This window comes from Lathyrus oleraceus, chromosome 3, assembly GCF_024323335.1.
Source record: "Lathyrus oleraceus cultivar Zhongwan6 chromosome 3, CAAS_Psat_ZW6_1.0, whole genome shotgun sequence".
NCBI classification, from domain to species: Eukaryota; Viridiplantae; Streptophyta; class Magnoliopsida; order Fabales; family Fabaceae; genus Lathyrus; species Lathyrus oleraceus.
Window position 1 is genome coordinate 269,194,595 of NC_066581.1, and position 6,737 is coordinate 269,201,331.

Sequence of the window (6,737 nt, forward strand, 5' to 3'; positions counted from 1 at the left end):
TCACGTAACAATTTGTCGATCCATATCCACTCTGGATCCTGTTGGTAATGACTCTGCTACTGTTTATTATGACTTTGAAAATCCGATCTACCAAGCCGAGGATGGAAGCGAGGAAGATTGTGAAGTCCCTGGAGAACTTGCCCGACTACTGCAAGAAGAAAAGACTATACAGCCGTATGAGGAATCAACTGAAATGGTAAATCTGGGTGCTGAAATAAACAAGAAAGAAGTCAGAGGTTTCTTGGGGCACTCGAATTACATTGCCCGATTCACTCCACACTTGACTACTATCTGCAAACCCATCTTCAAATTACTGAGAAAAATCAAGAGATGGTATGGAATGATGAATGCCAAGAAGCTTTTGACAAAATCAAGAAGTATCTCCGAGAACCTCCAATTCTGATACCACCAGTTGAAGAAAGACCTCTCATCATGTATTTGACCGTGTTAGAAAATTCAATGAGGTGTGTGTTGGGGCAACATGACGAGTCTGGTCGAAAAGGGCATGCCATATATTGCCTTAGCAAAAGGTACCGACTGTGAAACAAGATACTCACAGCTCGAGAAAGCTTGCTGTGCTTTGGCTTGGGCTGCTCGCCGACTAAGACAGTATATGTTGAATCATACCACTTTATTGACTTCTAAGATGGATTCTATCAAATATCTATTTGAGAAACCTGCTGTCTCCTGAAAGAGTTATCACTGACAATGGTACTAATTTGAACAACAAGATGATTACTGAACTCTGCACGCAGTTCAAAATAAAACACCATAACTCTTCTCCGTACCGACCAAAGATGAACGGCGCCGTGGAGGCTGCTAACAATGTCCAGAAGCTCATACAAAAGATAGCAGTAACATACAAAGACGGGTATGAGATGTTACCCTTTGCTCTCCATGGTTATCGCACTTCAGTGCGCACCTCGACAGGGGCAACTCCTTTCTCTTTAGTCTATGGAACAGAAGCCGTTTTACCAGTGGAAGTCCAGATTCCCTCTCTAAGAATCATGAAAGAGGCGGGCTTAGATGAAGATGAACGGATTCAGACTCGACTCGATCAGATAAATTTGATTGAAGAGACTCGCGGCTGTTTGTCATAGGCAGATATATCAGAAGCGCATGATCCAGGCATTTAACAAAAAGGTCAAGAGACAGGTATATCAAATTGGCGACTTGGTGATCAAGCGTATCATTCTACCGCAAGGTGATCCCAGAGGCAAATGGATTCCCACATACGAAGGGCCATTTGTAGTTAAGAAGGTATTCTCTGGTGGAGCCATGATGCTTGCTACAACGGATGGCAAAGAGTTCCCGCATCCTGTGAACGCTGACATAGTTAAAAAATACCACGTGTAAAAGAGACCTGCTAGGTCGACGTATCTAGGCAAAAGTAAGGGCATCCCGGCGAACCAAAAGGGTTCGGGCAAAAATTAGGGATAAACATATAAAAACGTACACCCGGCAAGTCGAAAACCTGAAAAGGCGGCTTGGGCAAAAAAGGGTATCCTGGTGGACTGAAAACCTGAAAAGGCGGTCCAGGAAAAAATTAGGGATTAAAGCGTAAGACTATGTCCCGTTCTCAGTCAGCTTCAACCCAGTTCCAAGGACTGAACAAGCCAATCACTTCTATCCGATAGCAGGAGATGAGACGCTTGAAGACATAATGACAGTAGCGGAATTAAAATCAATAGGACCTTTTCTGCATAACTTTCTCTTTGTTTTCTTGACGATCTCCTCTTACTAGGATTTCTGTCTCCTTGTACACAAATTGCCTATTTACAGGCCCTCTTTCAAAATCAATACAATTTCATTTCCAAAAAGATGCTTTTGTTTTACCTTGTCTGTTTTGTTTGCGTAAACGTCCATTGATTTACTTTGAATCGATTTATGCATTTGAATATGATCAATGTTTACCAAAAATGCATGCCTAGAATAGTAATAGCAATTACTACACGACTTCAGGATCGAGGAGAAGGTCTAATCACGCTTCCCGATGAATCTGTTGCTAATTCGATTCCCCGGCAACGCCAGTTATTCCCCAGAAGAAATTGGCATCACTAGACTGGTCATCTCTTCTACCCCCAGCCAGGCTCTGTTGAATATCTCTGCCATCAGATAAAAGTCAAATACCCCTAGCTAAGGAAGGGTCATCAATACAAATATCTCCGACCAGAAGACTGAGATTTATTTTCCCAGTAGAGTCCCCTGGAAGAACGTTTCAGACCCATAGTGCATTCATTACATCATTTCACATCACATACCTACATACAATTTTCATTCCGCATCATATACATTACATCATTTCATAACATATACATGTATACAATGCTCTCATTTATTCCAGACACATAATTCACTCATTACATCATTTCACAGCACACGCATGCATACAACATTTGCATCTCATGCATCATGACATGGCATGAAGCTAACTTTATTTAGCAGGTCAATTATCCTCTTGACACAGTCAAAACAAAGGTCCGTTCAGACGGCCATCTTTATCAATTACATTCAAGATTCAACTATAACCCTCAGGTACCGCCTAGCATACGGTATATTCCGAGGTGCAGTCTAGCGTACGACTACTTTCTTCTTCAGATACATCTTTCAGATATACTCCATGTCAACATTCATTCTGACATCCTCCTAACGATGGCATCTATAAGCCCATCCCAAATATTCATTGCAAATACAACATATATAAATACTATCAGATATAGCCTAGCATACGGTTCATTCTGATTCAGCTCAACATATAACTCCTTCCACTCAGATACGATCTAACGGACGATCCATTCTGATCTTCAACTACTCCCAACACGGTCTAATGTACGACCCAATTGGACCTTCACTTCTCAAGTACTGCCTAGCATACGGTCCATCCTGATTCATCTCAACACATGACTCCTTCAACTCAGATACGATCTAGCGTACGATCCATTCTGACCTTCAATAACTCAGATACAGTCTAATGTACGACCAAGTTAGATCTTCAAGTCAGATTCTGCTCAGTGACAGTCTAATGTACGACCAAGTTAGACCTTCAAGTCCTCAGATTCTGCTTAGTGACAGTCTAATGTACGACCAAGTTAGATCTTCAAGTCAGATTCTGCTTAGTGACAGTCTAATGTACGACCAAGTTAGATCTTCAAGTCAGATTCTGCTCAGTGACAGTCTAATGTACGACCAAGTTAGACCTTCAAGTCCTCAGATTCTGCTTAGTGACAGTCTAATGTACGACCAAGTTAGATCTTCAAGTCAGATTCTGCTCAGTGACAGTCTAATGTACGACCAAGTTAGACCTTCAAGTCCTCAGATTCTGCTTAGTGACAGTCTAATGTACGACCAAGTTAGATCTTCAAGTCAGATTCTGCTTAGTGACAGTCTAATGTACGACCAAGTTAGATCTTCAAGTCAGATTCTGCAAATACAGTCTAATGTACGACCAAGTTAGACCTTCATCTACTCAGATGCTACCTAGTGACAGGTACATTTCTGAATTGTAGTCTAGTGTACGACTACCCCTTTTATAAGCAGATTCATCCTAATGGACGGCTCATTCTGCTCAGATACGGTTTAATGTACGACCAAGTTAGACCTTCATCTGCTCAGATACGGTTTAATGTACGACCAAGTTAGACCTTCATCTACTCAGATGCTACCTAGTGACAGGTACATTTCTGAATTGTAGTCTAGTGTACGACTACCCCTTTTATAAGCAGATTCAGCCTAATGGACGGCTCACTCTGCTCAGATACGGTTTAATGTACGGCCCAGTTAGACCTTCATCTGCTCAGATGCTACCTAGTGTACGGTATATTTCTGAAGTGTAGTCTAGCATATGACTACCCCCTTTCATCATCAGACACAGCCTAACGGACGACTCATCCTGCGACTCCAAGACGGTCTAGCATAAGACCCATTTGGATCTTCAACTCAGATACGATTTGGCCTACAATTCGGTTTGATCTTCTATCCCCAGTGAAATCACCCGCTTAATGGAGGTGTCGTTCTGCAACTCAGAGACGATCTAGCGTACGATCCATCCCGATTTTTCATCCCCAGCGAAGTCATCCGCCCAAGGAACAACTCACTCTGGTATTCAGAGGCGATCTAGCGTATGACCCATTCTGATCCCTTATCCCCAGCAGCGTATAACACACTCTGACTCGGTACGACATCCATGTCTTCAGATATCGTCTAATGAACGACGCACCCTGAAGTTCTCATCATCAAATTCCCTGGATGGCATCTTTAAGCCCATCTCCATCAAGACTAGCTCCTGATTGACAAGCGCAAATTTTTTGGGCATTTTAGTGTTCAATAATCTTCCACCTCCAGACCACGAATGGTGCACATACCATTCTACTCTCTCGGTTCAAGAATATTGAACAGGGGCAGCTGTCATACCCCAAAATTTGCCCATTAATATTTCAAGACATTTTTCAAGGCACTCCGACTCATTTTTATGACACTGATCTCAAAGGAACGAAGGCCCAGCTCACGAATGGCCCAATCCAGAAAATGGCCCAAAACTGGCCTGTTCGCTACACGTTCGCTACACGCTCGCCTAGCGAACGTTCGCTACACGCTCGCCTAGCGAACGTTCGCTACACGTTCGCTACCAGCTCGCCTAGCGAAGCTGACAGACAACAGAAAATTTCGGGCTTCATTCTGAGCCCATTAGGTCACAAAAAAGAGCATTATAAATACCAGCACTTCAGTAATGAAGGAGGAGGAAAAAGGACGAAAGGAGAACCCTAGCAAGCAAACCCTGATACTCATTGGAGGCAAACCTGGAAGGAACTCGGCGGCACCAAGTTCTACCTCCGCCCAATTCAATCCAATTTGCCGATTCGAAGTCACAACTCAGCTGCTAACAGGTTTACATTGCTATCATTGTTTTATATTCTTAATTTGCATATGACTTTATGATTAGATTTATGAAATACCTTAAGCTTGGCATGTGAGCTTTAGTATATACCATGCATACCTTAAATGATTAATCGTATAATTGCAGTAATAAGATCCATAAGGCATAAAATTGGTTGAGATTGTACTGATATCATATTCAAAAACCAGCAGCGCTCGCTAGCACATCGCTAAGCGAGCCAGTAGCGAGTACTCGCTAGGCCTTCGCTAGGCGAAGCAGGGGCGAACGGGACAGTGGCTGTTTCATTTTTGTTGTTCTATCTTATGTTTGTTTAACCAAGATTTATTATAATTCTGCATCATTTGGCCTGAGATTATGACTGTTGTATTGTAGTGCAATTTTCAATTATACTTTACTTTGATGCTCTAACCCGTGTGCTGAATTGTGTAAAGGTTTACATATTCCCAAGGAAATGGCCGGCTAGGTATTCCGCTTTATGTGCGGGATACCCTTATGGAGATTCATCCCGAATTATTCAATTAATTTTAATGTATTAATTTTAATGTATTAATGTATTGATTTTAATGTGGAGATTCATCCTAATCACCTAATTGACTTTAAAATATGACCTTTAAACATGTGATCTTGGACCTCTCTTTGTTACCCTACGATTACGGTATTATGGTCATGCCCCGCGAATATGGGGATACCCTTAGCAAAGACCCTTCGGTTAAATCATCATAGTCCCTCGAATGTTGCCTTTGTCCCTCGATGACCCTTCGGTGTAGCCTACGGTTAAATGATGATCGTCCCTTCGAATGCTAAGGTATCCTCACAACTGTTGCCTTCAATGACCAATCGATGACCCTTCGATGACCCTTTTACATCCAAAGGGTAAAACTACTTACTTCTCAATAGTAAGGACAGTTTTACCCTCATAAGGAAAGGAAATGCCCGGAAAGACCTCGGATAGGTATAACTCTTAATTGCTTATTCACAATTTAAAACTATTTTTCACACCTTACACCTTTCAAAACCTCCATTAGAAAATCACCACTTAGCATACATTCGCACTAGAATCATTGCCGAGTTATATTTTTCTAAACTATTTTCAAAACTAAACGAGATAACCACTTTGTATACATTCATTCAAGAATCATTACGAAGTTAAATTCTCCTTTTTCAAAACATTTCCTACACATTTCTCAACCACTTTTTTTCAAACTAGAAAGACATAAATGATTGAGCAATTAAGAGCCCATGGATAACCATGGATACAAAGGGTGCTAACACCTTCCCTTTGTATAATGTACCTCCCGAACCTAAGAATCTAAATTAAGGTCTTTCCTGTTCTTTTCCACCTTTCCTTATGGGATAAAAGAAAAGTCGGTGGCGACTCTTGCTAACCGCGACATTGCGATTAAAAAACACAAAAAGTCAGTTCACCGTATGACACCACTTCACAATAAAGCTCAACTATGGATACTTTAAGAATATTGTCCTTATGTTTAATGTGATCTCATGATTAAGTCATACTTGATACATTAAACGGACTATCTATTCTAGGGACTTTATTAGACAAACATAATAAAGAAAAAGTCTTTTATTATTAATAAATAATTCGATACAAGTACCAAAAGTATTAGCCTCTAGGGCTTACACCAACAGTTCTCCCTTATGGGTTCTAAGAGAAAATAGTAGGGACAACTTCCTGGGACATATACTTTGCCCTAGGGTTTATGTTGCATATTCTTCTTCCCCTAGCTTTTTCCATGTCCAGAAGCTTTGCTATGGATTTCTCTGTGATCATTGTCTTGATGCCTAGAACATAAGACACGATGCAATGATCATTGCAATCAGCGAA